Source organism: Bufo gargarizans, chromosome 2 (assembly GCF_014858855.1).
Source record: "Bufo gargarizans isolate SCDJY-AF-19 chromosome 2, ASM1485885v1, whole genome shotgun sequence".
Classification (NCBI taxonomy): domain Eukaryota; kingdom Metazoa; phylum Chordata; class Amphibia; order Anura; family Bufonidae; genus Bufo; species Bufo gargarizans.
This window is the reverse complement of record NC_058081.1, coordinates 355,951,672-355,972,257: the sequence shown is the minus strand read 5'-3', so window position 1 is coordinate 355,972,257 and position 20,586 is coordinate 355,951,672. Positions and strand designations below refer to the sequence as shown.

The window sequence follows — 20,586 nt, the reverse complement described above, 5'->3', positions numbered from 1 at the left end:
TACATCAGGGTGAAGCTGTCACACCAAGTGCATTTAACCAGCAATAGTCTGTTCATTTTTTGGCCATATACTAAATCAGGGGCAAGCTGCGCCTGTCACCAAGTGCATTTAACCCTCAATGGTGTGGTTGTTTTTTGGCTAAAGCCTACATCAGGGTGAAGCTGTCACACCAAGTGCATTTAACCAGCAATAGTCTGTTTATTTTTTGGCCATATACTACATCAGGGGCAAGCTGCGCCCGTCACCAAGTGCATTTAACCCTCAGTAGTGTGGTTCGTCAAGCTGTGACACCAAGTGCATTTAACCAGCAATAGTCTGTTCATTTTTTGGCCATATACTACATCAGGGGCAAGCTGCGCCCGTCACCAAGTGCATTTAACCCTCAGTAGTGTGGTTGGTCAAGCTATCACACCAAGTGCATTTAACCAGCAATAGTCTGTTCATTTTTTGGCCATATACTAAATCAGGGGCAAGCTGCGCCTGTCACCAAGTGCATTTAACCAGCAATAGTCTGTTCATTTTTTGGCCATATACTACATCAGGGGCAAGCTGCGCCCGTCACCAAGTGCATTTAACCCTCAGTTGTGTGGTTGGTCAAGCTATCACACCAAGTGCATTTAACCAGCAATAGTCTGTTCATTTTTTGGCCATATACTAAATCAGGGGCAAGCTGCGCCCGTCACCAAGTGCATTTAACCAGCAATAGTCTGTTCATTTTTTGGCCATATACTACATCAGGGGCAAGCTGCGCCCGTCACCAAGTGCATTTAACCCTCAGTAGTGTGGTTCGTCAAGCTGTGACACCAAGTGCATTTAACCAGCAATAGTCTGTTCATTTTTTGGCCATATACTACATCAGGGGCAAGCTGCGCCCGTCACCAAGTGCATTTAACCAGCAATAGTGTGGTTATTTTTTGGCCATATCCCAGTCTAATTCTGTCACTAAATCCATACCGGTCACCCAGCGCCTAAATACTAGGCCTCAAATTTATATCCCGCTAAATCTCTCGTTACCGCTGTCCTGTTGTGGCTGGGAAAGTTATTTAGTGTCCGTCAAAGCACATTTTTTGTTCTGGGTTGAAGTACAATTCCCAATTTAGCAATTTCATAATTTAGTGGTTCCTGCTATATCAGAGCTATTTGAAATCTATCCCTAAAAGGGTATATAATATTCAAGGTGCACATAGGGTCATTCAGAATAACTTCACACACACGCTACTGTGCATTTCCAAGTCTAATTCTGTCGCTAAATCCATACCGGTCACCCAGCGCCTAAATACTAGGCCTCAAATTTATATCCCGCTAAATCTCTCGTTACCGCTGTCCTGTTGTGGCTGGGAAAGTTATTTAGTGTCCGTCAAAGCACATTTTTTGTTCTGGGTTGAAATACAATTTCCAATTTAGCAATTTCATAATTTAGTGGTTTCTGCTATATCAGAGCTATTTGAAATCTATCCCTAAAAGGGTATATAATATTCAAGGTGCACATAGGGTCATTCAGAATAACTTCACACACACGCTACTGTGCATTTCCAAGTCTAATTCTGTCACTAAATCCATACCGGTCACCCAGCGCCTAAATACTAGGCCTCAAATTTATATCCCGCTAAATCTCTCGTTACCGCTGTCCTGTTGTGGCTGGGAAAGTTATTTAGTGTCCGTCAAAGCACATTTTTTGTTCTGGGTTGAAGTACAATTCCCAATTTAGCAATTTCATAATTTAGTGGTTCCTGCTATATCAGAGCTATTTGAAATCTATCCCTAAAAGGGTATATAATATTCAAGGTGCACATAGGGTCATTCAGAATAACTTCACACACACGCTACTGTGCATTTCCAAGTCTAATTCTGTCGCTAAATCCATACCGGTCACCCAGCGCCTAAATACTAGGCCTCAAATTTATATCCCGCTAAATCTCTCGTTACCGCTGTCCTGTTGTGGCTGGGAAAGTTATTTAGTGTCCGTCAAAGCACATTTTTTGTTCTGGGTTGAAGTACAATTCCCAATTTAGCAATTTCATAATTTAGTGGTTCCTGCTATATCAGAGCTATTTGAAATCTATCCCTAAAAGGGTATATAATATTCAAGGTGCACATAGGGTCATTCAGAATAACTTCACACACACGCTACTGTGCATTTCCAAGTCTAATTCTGTCGCTAAATCCATACCGGTCACCCAGCGCCTAAATACTAGGCCTCAAATTTATATCCCGCTAAATCTCTCGTTACCGCTGTACTGTTGTGGCTGGGAAAATTATTTAGTGTCCGTCAAAGCACATTTTTTGTTCTGGGTTGAAGTACAATTCCCAATTTAGCAATTTCATAATTTAGTGGTTCCTGCTATATCAGAGCTATTTGAAATCTATCCCTAAAAGGGTATATAATATTCAAGGTGCACATAGGGTCATTCAGAATAACTTCACACACACGCTACTGTGCATTTCCAAGTCTAATTCTGTCGCTAAATCCATACCGGTCACCCAGCGCCTAAATACTAGGCCTCAAATTTATATCCCGCTAAATCTCTCGTTACCGCTGTCCTGTTGTGGCTGGGAAAGTTATTTAGTGTCCGTCAAAGCACATTTTTTGTTCTGGGTTGAAGTACAATTCCCAATTTAGCAATTTCATAATTTAGTGGTTCCTGCTATATCAGAGCTATTTGAAATCTATCCCTAAAAGGGTATATAATATTCAAGGTGCACATAGGGTCATTCAGAATAACTTCACACACACGCTACTGTGCATTTCCAAGTCTAATTCTGTCGCTAAATCCATACCGGTCACCCAGCGCCTAAATACTAGGCCTCAAATTTATATCCCGCTAAATCTCTCGTTACCGCTGTCCTGTTGTGGCTGGGAAAGTTATTTAGTGTCCGTCAAAGCACATTTTTTGTTCTGGGTTGAAGTACAATTCCCAATTTAGCAATTTCATAATTTAGTGGTTCCTGCTATATCAGAGCTATTTGAAATCTATCCCTAAAAGGGTATATAATATTCAAGGTGCACATAGGGTCATTCAGAATAACTTCACACACACGCTACTGTGCATTTCCAAGTCTAATTCTGTTAGTAAATCCATACCGGTCACCCAGCGCCTAAATACTAGGCCTCAAATTTATATCCCGCTGAATTTGAATACAATACATTGGGCCAAATAATATTTTTGTTGTTGTGGTGAACCATAACAATGAGAAAAACATCTAGTAAGGGACGCGGACGTGGACATGGTCGTGGTGGTGTTAGTGGACCCTCTGGTGCTGGGAGAGGACGTGGCCGTTCTGCCACATCCACACGTCCTAGTGTACCAACTACCTCAGGTCCCAGTAGCCGCCAGAATTTACAGCGATATATGGTGGGGCCCAATGCCGTTCTAAGGATGGTAAGGCCTGAGCAGGTACAGGCATTAGTCAATTGGGTGGCCGACAGTGGATCCAGCACGTTCACATTATCTCCCACCCAGTCTTCTGCAGAAAGCGCACAGATGGCGCCTGAAAACCAACCCCATCAGTCTGTCACATCACCCCCATGCATACCAGGGAAACTGTCTCAGCCTCAAGTTATGCAGCAGTCTCTTATGCTGTTTGAAGACTCCGCTGGCAGGGTTTCCCAAGGGCATCCACCTAGCCCTTCCCCAGCGGTGAAAGATATAGAATGCACTGACGCACAACCACTTATGTTTCCTGATGATGAGGACATGGGAATACCACCTCAGCATGTCTCTGATGATGACGAAACACAGGTGCCAACTGCTGCGTCTTTCTGCAGTGTGCAGACTGAACAGGAGGTCAGGGATCAAGACTGGGTGGAAGACGATGCAGGGGATGATGAGGTCCTAGACCCCACATGGAATGAAGGTCGTGCCACTGACTTTCACAGTTCGGAGGAAGAGGCAGTGGTGAGACCGAGCCAACAGCGTAGCAAAAGAGGGAGCAGTGGGCAAAAGCAGAACACCCGCCACCAAGAGACTCCGCCTGCTACTGCCCGCCGCCATCTGGGACCGAGCACCCCAAAGGCAGCTTCAAGGAGTTCCCTGGCATGGCACTTCTTCAAACAATGTGCTGACGACAAGACCCGAGTGGTTTGCACGCTGTGCCATCAGAGCCTTAAGCGAGGCATTAACGTTCTGAACCTGAGCACAACCTGCATGACCAGGCACCTGCATGCAAAGCATGAACTGCAGTGGAGTAAACACCTTAAAACCAAGGAAGTCACTCAGGCTCCCCCTGCTACCTCTTCTGCTGCTGCCGCCTCGGCCTCTTCTGCTGCTGCCGCCTCGGCCTCTTCCTCCGCCTCTGGAGGAACGTTGGCACCTGCCGCCCAGCAAACAGGGGATGTACCACCAACACCACCACCACCACCTCCGTCACCAAGCGTCTCAACCATGTCACACGGCAGCGTTCAGCTCTCCATCTCACAAACATTTGAGAGAAAGCGTAAATTCCCACCTAGCCACCCTCGATCCCTGGCCCTGAATGCCAGCATTTCTAAACTACTGGCCTATGAAATGCTGTCATTTAGGCTGGTGGACACAGACAGCTTCAAACAGCTCATGTCGCTTGCTGTCCCACAGTATGTTGTTCCCAGCCGCCACTACTTCTCCAAGAGAGCCGTGCCTTCCCTGCACAACCAAGTATCCGATAAAATCAAGTGTGCACTGCGCAACGCCATCTGTGGCAAGGTCCACCTAACCACAGATACGTGGACCAGTAAGCACGGCCAGGGACGCTATATCTCCCTAACTGCACACTGGGTAAATGTAGTGGCAGCTGGGCCCCAGGCGGAGAGCTGTTTGGCGCACGTCCTTCCGCCGCCAAGGATCGCAGGGCAATATTCTTTGCCTCCTGTTGCCACCTCCTCCTTCTCGGCTTCCTCCTCCTCTTCTTCCACCTGCTCATCCAGTCAGCCACACACCTTCACCACCAACTTCAGCACAGCCCGGGGTAAACGTCAGCAGGCCATTCTGAAACTCATATGTTTGGGGGACAGGCCCCACACCGCACAGGAGTTGTGGCGGGGTATAGAACAACAGACCGACGAGTGGTTGCTGCCGGTGAGCCTCAAGCCCGGCCTGGTGGTGTGCGATAATGGGCGAAATCTCGTTGCAGCTCTGGGACTAGCCAATTTGACGCACATCCCTTGCTTGGCGCATGTGCTGAATTTGGTGGTGCAGAAGTTCATTCACAACTACCCCGACATGTCAGAGCTGCTGCATAAAGTGCGGGCCGTCTGTTCGCGCTTCCGGCGTTCACATCCTGCTGCTGCTCGCCTGTCTGCGCTACAGCGTAACTTCGGCCTTCCCGCTCACCGCCTCATATGCGACGTGCCCACCAGGTGGAACTCCACCTTGCACATGCTGGACAGACTGTGCGAGCAGCAGCAGGCCATAGTGGAGTTTCAGCTGCAGCACGCACGGGTCAGTCGCACTACAGAACAGCACCACTTCACCACCAATGACTGGGCCTCCATGCGAGACCTGTGTGCCCTGTTGCGCTGTTTCGAGTACTCCACCAACATGGCCAGTGGCGATGACGCCGTTATCAGCGTTACAATACCACTTCTATGTCTCCTTGAGAAAACACTTAGGGCGATGATGCAAGAGGAGGTGGCCCAGGAGGAGGAGGAGGAGGAGGAGGAGGAGGAGGAAGAGGGGTCATTTTTAGCACTTTCAGGCCAGTCTCTTCGAAGTGACTCAGAGGGAGGTTTTTGGCAACAGCAGAGGCCAGGTACAAATGTGGCCAGACAGGGCCCACTACTGGAGGACGAGGAGGACGAGGATGAGGAGGAGGTGGAGGAGTATGAGGATGAAGCATGGTCACAGCGGGGTGGCACCCAACGCAGCTCGGGTCCATCACTGGTGCGTGGCTGGGGGGAAAGGCAGGACGATGACGATACGCCTCCCACAGAGGACAGCTTGTCCTTACCCCTGGGCAGCCTGGCACACATGAGCGACTACATGCTGCAGTGCCTGCGCAACGACAGCAGAGTTGCCCACATTTTAACCTGTGCGGACTACTGGGTTGCCACCCTGCTGGATCCACGCTACAAAGACAATGTGCCCACCTTACTTCCTGCACTGGAGCGTGATAGGAAGATGCGCGAGTACAAGCGCACGTTGGTAGACGCGCTACTGAGAGCATTCCCAAATGTCACAGGGGAACAAGTGGAAGCCCAAGGCCAAGGCAGAGGAGGAGCAAGAGGTCGCCAAGGCAGCTGTGTCAATGCCAGCTCCTTTGAGGGCAGGGTTAGCATGGCAGAGATGTGGAAAACTTTTGTCAACACGCCACAGCTAACTGCACCACCACCTGATACGCAACGTGTTAGCAGGAGGCAACATTTCACTAACATGGTGGAACAGTACGTGTGCACACCCCTCCACGTACTGACTGATGGTTCGGCCCCATTCAACTTCTGGGTCTCTAAATTGTCCACGTGGCCAGAGCTAGCCTTTTATGCCTTGGAGGTGCTGGCCTGCCCGGCGGCCAGCGTTTTGTCTGAACGTGTATTCAGCACGGCAGGGGGCGTCATTACAGACAAACGCAGCCGCCTGTCTACAGCCAATGTGGACAAGCTGACGTTCATAAAAATGAACCAGGCATGGATCCCACAGGATCTGTCCGTCCCTTGTCCAGATTAGACATTAACTACCTCCCCTTAACCATATATTATTGGACTCCAGGGCACTTCCTCATTCAATCCTATTTTTATTTTCATTTTACCATTATATTGCGAGGCTACCCAAAGTTGAATGAACCTCTCCTGTGTCTGGGTGCCGGGGCCTAAATATATGCCAATGGACTGTTCCAATGTTGGGTGACGTGAAGCCTGATTCTCTGCTATGACATGCAGAATGATTCTCTGCTGACATGAAGCCAGATTGTCTGTTACGGGACCTCTCTCCTCTGCCTGTGTGTGTGCTGGGCCTAAATATATGCCAATGGACTGTTGCAGTGGTGGCTGACGTGAAGCCTCATTCTCTGCTATGACATGCAGACTAATTCTCTGCTGACATGAAGACAGATTCTCTGTTACGGGACCTCTCTCCTCTGCCTGTGTGTGTGCTGGGCCTAAATATATGCCAATGGACTGTTGCAGTGGTGGCTGACGTGAAGCCTGATTCTCTGCTATGACATGCAGACTGATTCTCTGCTGACATGAAGCCAGATTCTCTGTTACGGGACCTCCCTCCTCTGCCTGGGTGCTGGGCCTAAATATATGCCAATGGACTGTTGCAGTGGTGGCTGACGTGAAGCCTCATTCTCTGCTATGACATGCAGACTAATTCTCTGCTGACATGAAGACAGATTCTCTGTTACGGGACCTCTCTCCTCTGCCTGTGTGTGTGCTGGGCCTAAATATATGCCAATGGACTGTTGCAGTGGTGGCTGACGTGAAGCCTCATTCTCTGCTATGACATGCAGACTGATTCTCTGCTGACATGAAGCCAGATTCTCTGTTACGAGACCTCCCTCCTCTGCCTGGGTGCTGGGCCTAAATATATGCCAATGGACTGTTGCAGTGGTGGCTGACGTGAAGCCTCATTCTCTGCTATGACATGCAGACTGATTCTCTGCTGACATGAAGACAGATTCTCTGTTACGGGACCTCTCTCCTCTGCCTGTGTTTGTGCTGGGCCTAAATATATGCCAATGGACTGTTGCAGTGGTGGCTGACGTGAAGCCTCATTCTCTGCTATGACATGCAGACTAATTCTCTGCTGACATGAAGACAGATTCTCTGTTACGGGACCTCTCTCCTCTGCCTGTGTGTGTGCTGGGCCTAAATATATGCCAATGGACTGTTGCAGTGGTGGCTGACGTGAAGCCTCATTCTCTGCTATGACATGCAGACTGATTCTCTGCTGACATGAAGCCAGATTCTCTGTTACGGGACCTCCCTCCTCTGCCTGGGTGCTGGGCCTAAATATATGCCAATGGACTGTTGCAGTGGTGGCTGACGTGAAGCCTCATTCTCTGCTATGACATGCAGACTAATTCTCTGCTGACATGAAGACAGATTCTCTGTTACGGGACCTCTCTCCTCTGCCTGTGTGTGTGCTGGGCCTAAATATATGCCAATGGACTGTTGCAGTGGTGGCTGACGTGAAGCCTCATTCTCTGCTATGACATGCAGACTGATTCTCTGCTGACATGAAGCCAGATTCTCTGTTACGGGACCTCTCTCCTCTGCCTGTGTGTGTGCTGGGCCTAAATATATGCCAATGGACTGTTGCAGTGGTGGCTGACGTGAAGCCTCATTCTCTGCTATGACATGCAGACTAATTCTCTGCTGACATGAAGCCAGATTCTCTGTTACGGGACCTCTCTCCTCTGCCTGTGTGCTGGGCCTAAATATATGCCAATGGACTGTTCCAATGTTGGGTGACGTGAAGCCTCATTCTCTGCTATGACATGCAGACTGATTCTCTGCTGACATGAAGCCAGATTCTCTGTTACGGGACCTCCCTCCTCTGCCTGGGTGCTGGGCCTAAATATATGCCAATGGACTGTTGCAGTGGTGGCTGACGTGAAGCCTCATTCTCTGCTATGACATGCAGACTAATTCTCTGCTGACATGAAGACAGATTCTCTGTTACGGGACCTCTCTCCTCTGCCTGTGTGTGTGCTGGGCCTAAATATATGCCAATGGACTGTTGCAGTGGTGGCTGACGTGAAGCCTCATTCTCTGCTATGACATGCAGACTAATTCTCTGCTGACATGAAGACAGATTCTCTGTTACGGGACCTCTCTCCTCTGCCTGTGTGTGTGCTGGGCCTAAATATATGCCAATGGACTGTTGCAGTGGTGGCTGACGTGAAGCCTCATTCTCTGCTATGACATGCAGACTGATTCTCTGCTGACATGAAGACAGATTCTCTGTTACGGGACCTCCCTCCTCTGCCTGGGTGCTGGGCCTAAATATATGCCAATGGACTGTTGCAGTGGTGGCTGACGTGAAGCCTCATTCTCTGCTATGACATGCAGACTGATTCTCTGCTGACATGAAGACAGATTCTCTGTTACAGGACCTCCCTCCTCTGCCTGGGTGCTGGGCCTAAATATATGCCAATGGACTGTTGCAGTGGTGGCTGACGTGAAGCCTCATTCTCTGCTATGACATGCAGACTGATTCTCTGCTGACATGAAGACAGATTCTCTGTTACGGGACCTCTCTCCTCTGCCTGTGTGTGTGCTGGGCCTAAATATATGCCAATGGACTGTTGCAGTGGTGGCTGACGTGAAGCCTCATTCTCTGCTATGACATGCAGACTGATTCTCTGCTGACATGAAGACAGATTCTCTGTTACGGGACCTCCCTCCTCTGCCTGGGTGCTGGGCCTAAATATATGCCAATGGACTGTTGCAGTGGTGGCTGACGTGAAGCCTCATTCTCTGCTATGACATGCAGACTGATTCTCTGCTGACATGAAGCCAGATTCTCTGTTACGGGACCTCTCTCCTCTGCCTGGGTGCTGGGCCTAAATATATGCCAATGGACTGTTGCAGTGGTGGCTGACGTGAAGCCTCATTCTCTGCTATGACATGCAGACTGATTCTCTGCTGACATGAAGACAGATTCTCTGTTACGGGACCTCCCTCCTCTGCCTGGGTGCTGGGCCTAAATATATGCCAATGGACTGTTCCAATGTTGGGTGACGTGAAGCCTGATTCTCTGCTATGACATGCAGAATGATTCTCTGCTGACATGAAGCCAGATTGTCTGTTACGGGACCTCTCTCCTCTGCCTGTGTGTGTGCTGGGCCTAAATATATGCCAATGGACTGTTGCAGTGGTGGCTGACGTGAAGCCTCATTCTCTGCTATGACATGCAGACTAATTCTCTGCTGACATGAAGCCAGATTCTCTGTTACGGGACCTCTCTCCTCTGCCTGGGTGCTGGGCCTAAATTTATGAAAATGGACTCTTACAGTGGTGGGTGACGTGAAGCCAGATTCTCTGCTATGGGACCTCTCTCCAATTGATTTTGGTTAATTTTTATTTATTTAATTTTTATTTTAATTCATTTCCCTATCCACATTTGTTTGCAGGGGATTTACCTACATGTTGCTGCCTTTTGCAGCCCTCTAGCTCTTTCCTGGGCTGTTTTACAGCCTTTTTAGTGCCGAAAAGTTCGGGTCCCCATTGACTTCAATGGGGTTCGGGTTCGGGACGAAGTTCGGATCGGGTTCGGATCCCGAACCCGAACATTTCCGGGATGTTCGGCCGAACTTCTCGAACCCGAACATCCAGGTGTTCGCTCAACTCTAATCAGGATGTCCTCAGTTCAGTCTTTTTGACTGATCAGGCAAAAGAGAAAACCGTAGCATGCTACGGTTTTATCTCTGGAGAAAAAATCTGAAGACTTGCCTGAATGCCGGATCCGGCATTTTTCCCCATCGGAATGTATTAGTGCCGGAATGGTGGATCCGGCCTTCCGGCCTGCACATGCGCAGACCGGTAAAAATGTGAAAAAAGATACAAGATGGATCCATCTGTCCGCATGACAAGCGGAGAGACTGAACCGTTTTTGCAATGCATTTGTGAGACGGATCCGAATCCGTCTCACAAATGCTTTCAGTCACATCCACTTTGGCGGATATGGCAGGTAGTTCCGACGACGGAATTGCTTGCCGAATCACACTGCCGCAAGTGTGAAAGTAGCCTAAGATAGTCAGAGTCTCCACATTTAGGTGGCCTGACCAACAATGAATTAATGTGTATGACCACCTATAAATGGATGCACTGATTTTCATTTCTGGTCTAGTTATTGATTATATTTGCACATTATTGATAATAAAGTATAATGACGGGTTACAGTCTGTACTGTACTGTGCTGTGAGCTTTGCATTATGTATATGTCCTTGCCGAGTATCCTTGATTAGATGCCTTTGCAGTAAAACGTCCTCAATAGGTATAGATTATACAGTTAATCATGAAAGGCATGGCCGTAACACAATACAGACGATGTTTGTTGTAGTCAGAGAGGTTTTACCAACATGTTGAGCCAGCCTTGTCATTATTTAGGGTTTATGGCCAAAGCTCATGTGTTATTATAAGTCTATAGTATAGTGTTTGTGGTTTCTAGCTTCCTGATGCTGTTAAACCAGATGTTCTGTGATTATTTGACCTCTCAGTGTCCTATGGTCACAAATTGTTAGTGTCAATGTTTTCATCTCCTCTTCAAGAGCAGCTAGTCCTCATTACCACACAGCACAAAAGAAACAGTTAAATGCCAGATTTCACCACGCTATATGTGTGATTAGACATACGCAAAGTAGTGAGGTTCATCCTAAAATGGTTCCAACAATATGTCATTGTTTTACTAACACCCCACCCCCAGCCGCTCGCAGCTCTATTAGATGCCTTGTCCCTGAAGGTTCTGTACGCCTAAGAGATTTCATGTTTGTAGCTTACCACCTTTCTACAAAAATTGTGATATCTCACATGGATTTGTAGTAACAATGGTTTTGTTACGTAGATAACTAAAAACCCTTGGTTATTTTACAAGAATGTTTTAAGATTGCTAACTAAAACGATACTTCATGTGCGTGTTGAAAAATAATTACTTAGGGGTTGTCCGGCTGATGGGTGAAAAAAATAAAAGTCATACTCAACTCACCAATCCACTGCCACTCACAGTCCATCGATCTAGTCCACTAGGTCCCCCACAAACCATCTCCATGACATATGTCATACAAGGGGCAACTTTCTCATCTGAGACATGAAACAAAGTGAACTAGAAGAGGGGCAGTCAGTATGGTGTAAACCAGCCACAAAATGGGAGGGTCATGGTCCTCTATGGTCATCCTCTTAGGAGTACATCATTAAAGGGGTTGTCTGGACAATATTATTTTCTTAAACAAGCTCAGAAGTCTTTAAAGAATGCAAAAGAATGATTGTCACCTATACCCTGCCGCTCCCATTTTTTATGATTTAGGGTTCACTCTTCTGGTTAATTCTTCTTGGTCCCTCTAAACTTGCAGCAAATGACACCACAGTCAATTATTTGCTGTACTGGCGAGCCACCTTAGCGAGTGATTGACTAAGCAGTCTATTGCACAGAGGGACATCAGAGGGACCAGGAAGCAGAAATCAGTGGAGGACGCAGGAATCGGTGGAATGGAAGCGACCGGATATCAGTGAGATGAGTATGATTTTTTGCTGTAATAAAAGTAATACTTTTTTTTTATTTTTTATTATCCTTTATTATTTTCTGGAGAAAATATACAAGTTCTCATATCAACCAGTTAAAATTTACAAATATACTTTATACAAGTTAATACACTTGTTCCTTTTAACCCACCCCATCCCTTTTGTTTCCCTGCTGCGGGATCCGTCCGCATTTTAATATCTACCTTGATTTCTGTTTCCAAAAATTCCCAGTATAAGGGATCTTGGGAGCCTGAAGCAAGTAAGGGAGCCTGCCCCCTCGGGGAGCCATCACTCCAATTTCCTTGCCACTCTTCTATAGGCCTCAATAGTGTGTAGCCTAGCCCCCCATTCATAAAAACTAGGGCTATTTTTCGTACCCCAATATTTAATTATCAAGGCCTTTGCCACCATAAAACCTTCCATGCTAACTCGTAATTGGTAGGGGGTCAGCTCAGAGCGGGGGAAAAGACCCAATATTGCCTGCGTAAAACTTCGCTTCAATTTGATCTTATATCTTTTGAGTATCCTTAAATCTGAAACAATAATCCAAAAAGGGGCTTGCCCTAATGGCCAATAAACTTTTCTCCTGAGTGCTCATATATGCGTGACTAATTTGTGCATACCTATATCTATCTAAGAAAGACGGTGTACCTTTTAGTAATTAATCTAAAGGAATAATATTACTGTGTGATATTATATGAGTTAAGCGGTTAATTCCGCGTGAATTCCAGTATTTATAATCAACAATTGACTTAAATTATTTTAAATTATAATTGTGCCAAAGTGGGGTAAAATAAGTAGGGAATGTCTCACCCAGTAATTTTTTTATCTTATTCCAAACCTTATTTAGTGTATCGCTAATCAAACATAGTTTTTTCCTCATGTCCAAATGACCAGTCTCCAGGACAGAAAAAATATCCCCATATGGCCCCTGGAAATCCCTTGAGAGGATACCCAACAACAAAGCGGCCTGGCTTTCTGCCCTCCCAAACACCACTTTATCTGTGCTGCAATATAGTATCCCTGGAGGAATGGAAGGGAAAGGCCACCCCTTCTCTCCGATATACAGAGATATTTTTGCTTAATCCTAACCCTTCCCCTCCCCCAGATTAAGTCGTTCATCAATTTGTCCACTAACCCAAAGATGACATCATCAATCCATATCGGGCATGCTATCAGAGGGTATAATGCAATAGGGAGGACTACCATCTTGATCAGTGCAATCCTTTCCTCCTGTGACAGAGGCAGCTTCTGCCAAGACCGGATCTTCTCCCTGATCTTATTAACCATAGGAGTTATATAAACCTCTCTGTTTTGTAATTTTGTCGTTTTTCCCGATTAATCGATTAATCGTAGAAATTAATCGGCAACTAATCGATTATTCAAATAATCGTTAGCTGCAGCCCTACTGGTGTTCACTTATACCACTTTTTCTCATGTCTCAAATGAGATAGTTCCCCCTTGTTATGACATATAACATGTAAATGGTTTGCGTTAAGCGATTGTCTAATTTGCAGAGGAGCAAGCTTAAGATAAAATCTCTGGAATGTAATTATGATGGAGCTATGCTATGTATGTATGTAGAGTTGAGTGTGTGTGTGTGTGTGGGGGGGGGGTCTTCTGAATAATCTATTGTGTGCATTCGCAGTAAATATGGCCAGTGGCAAGATGTGTGTAGTGTGCAAGAATAACCTACATGATAGTAGTTAAAGGGGTTATCCTATGATTAAAAAATGAAAATCATTGCTCCGCTAGATTTATATCAAGAAGGAGAGTCTCTTTCTGCTAAGGGGGCATGTTTTTTCTGCTGGAGCTCTCTCCCTATGACAGCTCAGGAGGCGTGTCTTTTCTGCCGGAGCTCTCTCCCTATAACAGCTCAGGAGGCGTGTCTTTTCTGCCGGAGCTCTCTCCCTATCATAGCTCAGGAGGCGTGTCTTTTCTGCTGGAGCTCTCTCCCTATCATAGCTCAGGAGGCGTGTCTTTTCTGCCGGAGCTCTCTCCCTATCACAGCTCAGGAGGTGTGTCTTTTCTGTTGGGGCTCTCTCCCAATCACAGCTGAGGATGCAGTTGAAGGATGAAACTGAGCATGTGCGGTCATCTCAGTGAGCAGGACAAAGAAATAAGATAAAAAAAACAAACAGCAGATGGCACTATACAGATAAATGTTATTGAATAACTCAGTGGCTATACAAAATGTTTCATTACATGCAATTACAACAGTATTAAGATCCAGGTGCTGGTTTGAAAACTGTAGAATGTTATTCATGGGACAATCCCTTTAAGAGTAAAGGCAGGTTTACACTGCACGATTGTCAGGCAAATGAACGATACTACGAACAATGATTCCCCTTAATCTGACCATCTACAGGTGCAGCCAATCACTCGAATGTGCAAAATCCTCATTCATGTGGACTCCTAAATCATCGTTTCTGGGCAGTAGATTGCGCTGTGACTCAGAAACAATGAATCTGTATGGGGATGAGTGATAGCAGTAGACACTGTAGTCATCCTGTGGAGGTGATCATTGTAAGGTAATGCAGCGTTTTACCACCACTGAGCGAGTAGCTGACTGTTGGGAAAGAACGCTTCCTTCCTGACACTTGTGTGATCAATCACTGCATGTAAATGCAGCATAAGTAAGCAAGGTCTAGTGTACAGTGCCTTGCAAAACTATTCACCCCTTTGGTGTTTTTCCTGTTCTGCTGCATTACAACCTGGAAGTAAAATGGATTTCAATCTACATTTTACATTATGCACATGTCAGAATAGTTTACATTGTTTCAGTTGAATGAAGAAATACCATATTTAAAAAAGTTATGAGTGTATTTGTATTCACCCCTAAATAAGGTCAGGTCCAAGAAATGAACTTCCAAATTCACATAGTTAGTTGAATAACGTCCCATGTGTGCAGTAAAAGTGTGCATCATCTCTCACATCATGTGAGTCTGACCTGCTCTGTTCTGGTCCCTGAGACTGCAACACTACTAAGCAGGAAACATGAAGACCAATGAGCTCTCCAAACAAGTCAGAGATGTGGAAAAGTATAAATCAGGGTTGGGTTATAATAAAAATATTCCAAACTGAACATGGTGTAATGAGGGTGTCGCCGTTGCCCTTGTTGTACCCAAGTTCCACTCATTTCTGTGACCAGCCCCTCCCTGGCTGCCTTGATTGACTAGGCAAAGCTAAGATAAAGGGGCTGGCCACAGAAATGAGTGAAGCTTGGGTACAACAAGAGCAATGGTGACACCATGATTGCACCAATTTGCATATAAAGAAAAAGTATAACTGGGGAGAGAAGCCTCAGATCAACTAAAGAAAATCTGAGTTTTAATCAGGTGAACTACAGCTATGTGTCTATGCATTTGGATACAGAGGTCACTGGTGACAGATTCCCTTTAAGGGGGAACATGTAAATGTCTTGGATGGCCTAGTCAAAGCCGAAACCTCGATCCAGTTGGGAATCTGTGGCCCTACATGAAGATAGCAGTACACCAACACAACCTGGAAAGACTTGGAGCAGTGCTGCCTTGTAGAATGGGCAAGAGACTTACCTCTGTAATTGCAGCAAAAGGCTTTATTTATTGTTTGTGTCCCAGTAAAATATATTTTGCACCTTTAAAGTGGTAGGCATGTTGTGAAAATCAACCACCACCACCCCCCACCAAAAATCTATTTTACTTCCAGGTTGCAATACAACAAAACAGGAAAAAAAATAACAAGGGGGTGAATACTTTTACAAGGCACAGTAAGAATGTGCTTATGTGTAGTGAACAATTCAGATCATGTCTTTACTGGGAAGTGTATGTGTTGTACGCACATCCATCCAGCTCAGACAGAAGAGATTGAGGGAGCAGATGGCGTTTCCCTGTCACTATGTGCTCAGCAGCCAGACTCTGGTCCATGTCCATACGCTGAGGGCCTTTTCATTCTCTTGACCTCTAGGTCTTGTCACAATATCTCCAGTCTAGATGAATTTCTCGGCTGCTTTGACGACACTGGCAGCTCCAGGCTTAGCGCTCGAATGAAAATATCTGCATAAGCTAATTCCAAAGCCATTGAAGCCAGTTCTACATTTATGTGTAGCCCCCTCCACTTTGCTTGGTTATCTGCCCAGTCGTACCCTTGAAGGAATCTAATAGGTTATAAATAGTCAGCGAGGAGATACATATCAGGAGCGTGGCCCACATGATGTAATAACTGGCTCTTTCCAAGCTGTCTCACACTACAGTGCCCTTAAATGTCCTGCAGATGTGACCCACCAGCTACAAATAGCTGAATATGGCCAAATAGATTGTTTATGGAGTTGGAAGAATCAGGTTTATTTGCACCTTGGCAGAACAGTATGGAAGATCATTTTTGCAAATATTTGCTCATCTATTTAGGGCCCTTTATAAATGATTCACCTCTACTTGTATGTAGCGTGTTTGGAAGTTCATCTAATGGACTTTTGACCAACCAAGATTATGAGTTGTTGGTTTTGTCTGTGTTTCATGGAGGTTGGTAATTTACAAAGAGAAATGCTTAAAACTGGTTATCCCATGATTAATGTAAAAATAATATGAAAATCAGAGATCATATAGTACATGACAATCTCTTTCTAACACAGCTAGAACCAGCTCTGTACCTCACTTGGATCCAGAGATCTCCCCATTCATTGCTCTGCTAGATTTATATCAAGAAGGCAGCTCAGGGGGTGTGGCTTGTCTCAGTGGCATGTCCTGTCTGCTGCAGCTAGTTGCCCTGAACATGAATGTCCACCTCTGTGAGAAAAAATAAATAAAAAAACAGGTGGTGCTATATAGATAGATTTTATGCCAATAATAAAAAAAAATATTGTACAGTTTTCAATGTAAACACCTGGATCTGAATACTTTTTGTAATTGCATGTAATTAAACAGTTAGCATAGCCTGTGATTTCAAAATGTGTACAGCTCTACTTCTATTGTTCTTTTTCTGTATTCTATGTCCACCTCGCTGAGGTGGTCGAACATGCAGAGTTTCATGGCTGTGACAGTTACAGGGAGAGAGCTGCAGCATAAAAGACACACCCCCTAAGAAAGGACACACCCCCTTGAGCTGAAGCAGAACACACCCCCGGAGCTTGCAGCCAGAAGAAAATCTAGCAGAGCAACTGGATCAATGAATGGGGAGATCTCTGGATCCATGTGAGGTCCAGGGCTGGTTCTAGCTTTGTTAGAAAGAGATTGTTGTGTACTATGTGATGTCTGATTGCCATTGCTCATGGGGTAACTCTTTTAATTTAACAGATCAATGATTGTTTAATGTGATGAATTGGGCCACTTTGATCTGCCTTAGGCCTCTTGCACACGACCGTATGACTTTTTCAGTATTTTGCGGTCTGCAAAAAACGGATCCGTGAAAAATTTATGTACATTCCAGAACAGAACAGCTGGCCCCTGATAGAACAGTAGTATCCTTGTCCGTTTTGCGGACAATATTAGGACATTTTCTATCTTTGAACGGAACGGAAAAATGGAAATACGTAATCCATTGAAATGAATGGTTTCGTATACCGACCGTATATATGGAATGCACAAAACGGAACGCAAAAAATTAGGCCTAAGGCTTCGTTCACATCACCGTTCAGCCATTCCGTTCTCCTGCTCCGTTTAGGGGCAGGAGAACGGAAAGGACGGATAAGCACATAACTGATGCCAAACTGAGTCAAACGGAGCCCTTAGGACCCCATAGTCTATAATGGGGTCCGTTATGTTTCCGCTCAGAAGATGATTTTGTTGTGCATGCAGAACTTTTGTCTCCGCTTAAAAATCATCTTCTGAGCGGAAACATAACGGACCCCATTATAGTCTATGGGGTCCTAAGGGCTCAGTTTGACTCAGTTTGGCGTCAGTTATGTGCTTATCCGTCCTTTCCGTTCTCCTGCCCCTAAACGGAGCAGGAGAACGTAAAGGCTGAACGGTGATGTGACCGAAGCCTTATTCCATGTGAGAGTTGTTACATTGTATTACACAAGTTATGTATTGTACCTAAGAAGCCTTATCTCACATTTTGTAACCCTACACTACAAATTGTGCCAACAGTTTCCTAATACATTTCTATGGTTGAAGATGATCCCTTATACAAGATGTCTGATAACAAAGGACGGCATTTGATTGAAATTTTAATTCCTCATCTATGCTCTGGGAATCTATTAGCAGAACACAGGTTGCTATTGAGAAACTTGTATCTGGAAATCTGACTTCCCTGCAGTTTCCCTACATTATACATTGGGATCAGACAGGACTAAACCAAGGTTGATGAAGGTCCCTGGCCAAAAAAGGGGACAGCCTCACCAGTAGCAGTGTCATATAATGCAACGATAACTTCATGGGACATTCCTGATTCATATGGTTATAGCATACAGTATATATTTTGTTCACCCCAGTAGTAAGATAATGGGATGTTCGGCAGCTACTTCTTATGTCCCCTGCTTGACCACCAGATTTGTTTTCTAGGTGGTAGTGAAGACAGAAGGAGTTCCATACAGGGACATTCAAGATCATGGCCATAATAGATTTGATTAGTAAAAGCAACATCACTCCCCCCCCCCACATATTAAACCTGAAATCTTTACAGACTCCTAGTCTTCCTTGTGGAAGAGCTTTCTACCTCTATGTAAACTATTACGTCTTTACATATATATATAAAGTGTTTATATCTTTTTATAACTATCTTCTGATTATCTAGAGCACTTAACATCAGGAGTTAATGGTCCAAGATGTTTGCTGAGCATCTGATTACTGGTCCATGTTGTTGCCAAGCAGGATTGTGCATCTTAATGTGTTTTGTACGAAGAGTTGGATCTAATTATAGGCTATTATGGGTTATATAACATGACCTTCAGTTCAGAGGATGGTGATGAAGTCTTTACCAAAGAAAACAACTTGAATTTATCCAGAGGTTAACATCAGATTCAGATGTTAAAGGGTTTGTGTCACTTAAGCAAACGGCATTCATCATGTAGGGAAATTTAATACAAGCCACTTAGTAATGTATTGTGATTGTCCATATTACTTCCTTTGCTGGCTGGATTCATTTTTCCATCAACACAGCTAGTATCCAGGGGTTATGACCACCCTACAATCTATCAGCGGTGGCCATGCTTGCACAATATAGGAAAAAGTACTAGCCTACATGCGCTCCCATGGTCCCAGCCACCAGTGAGGCTGACAATTTTTCCTATAGTGTGCAAGCATGACCACCACTGCTGGATGGCAGGGTGGTCATAATCATAGAAACAAGCAGTGTATAATGTGATGGAAAAATGAATCCAGCCAGCAAAGGAGACAATATGGATAATAACAATACATTAGTAGGTGGCTTGTATTAACATCTTCTACATAATAAATGCCATTTGCTAAAGTGACAAAACCCCTTTAAGTTACCAACCATTCATCGAGAATGCTTTGACAGAGTGGAAGAGATGTATATTCCAATTCCAATATGGACCTTGTCCTGCCAGGTTTACTGAAAGCCAACTAGCCTAAGGCAGCAGCTTTGTCCCCTTCCCTGTTCAGAACACATGCATGCTCGGCCCAGCCAGTCTGGAAAGACATCTAGACAACTAATGTATGAGTAGCCTTAGGCCACTGAATGTATTTCACTTTGAAGTGAACAGATTGTTTGCTTATGGACATAGAATAGAATGTTTTAAGTATGAATGGGACCACCGTCCCTGAGAGCACTTTGCGACTGCATTTTAAAATACTACGAAACTTATCCAGTAGAACACCCAGATCTAGACCAGATGTGTCTATTAGGGTTGTGTGAGGAGTCTATGCCGCCTTGACAGGGTAAAATATTTTAAGGATTTGTTCACACTCTAATTAGAGGAAGATTAATGTGGTTTTGGATGTTTTTTGGCATCTATTTCTTTTAGGAATCCACCACAAGACAGGACATGGCGTGTTGAAAACGATCCATGTAGTATAGAGTACAGTGTGTATTCCCACTGAAATGAATGGCAGGCAAATATGAGGCATCTTCCATGCTGATTTCAAATTAAAAACTGGAGCCAGCCTTAAAGGGTTTCTACCACTTGAATATCACATATTTGGTGTTCAGACACTAGCGATTCGCTAGTGTCTGTTCTTGCCTACAAGCTAATTATCACATTAATCCGGCCTGCCGATACCTCAAAAAAAGCACTTTTATCTTTATGCAAATGAGCCTCTAGGTGCTATGCAGGCGTTTTTCATAGCACCTAGAGGCTCCGTCTACCTTGCAGTTTGCCGCCCTGCGCCTCGCTCCAGCACGCCCATCTCTGCCTGTAATCGATCCTCCCCCTGCTTCAGCCTTCCGAAATCTCGCGCCTGCGCCGTCCGTCGCGGCATTCGGAGGCATTCGGCGCAGGCGCAGTCCATGTCTGATCGCTCCGTGCTCAGACATTTCCACTGCGCCTGCGCCGATGT

The 20,586-nt window shown here is 45.3% G+C and overlaps 1 protein-coding gene across 3 annotated transcripts in view; it reads left to right on the top strand.

Annotated features, from left to right (window-relative positions):
* ABLIM3 (actin binding LIM protein family member 3) overlaps nt 1-20,586 on the top strand; it is a 247,732-nt gene that overhangs the window by 13,423 nt on the left and 213,723 nt on the right. The gene's annotated exons all lie outside the window — the stretch shown is intronic.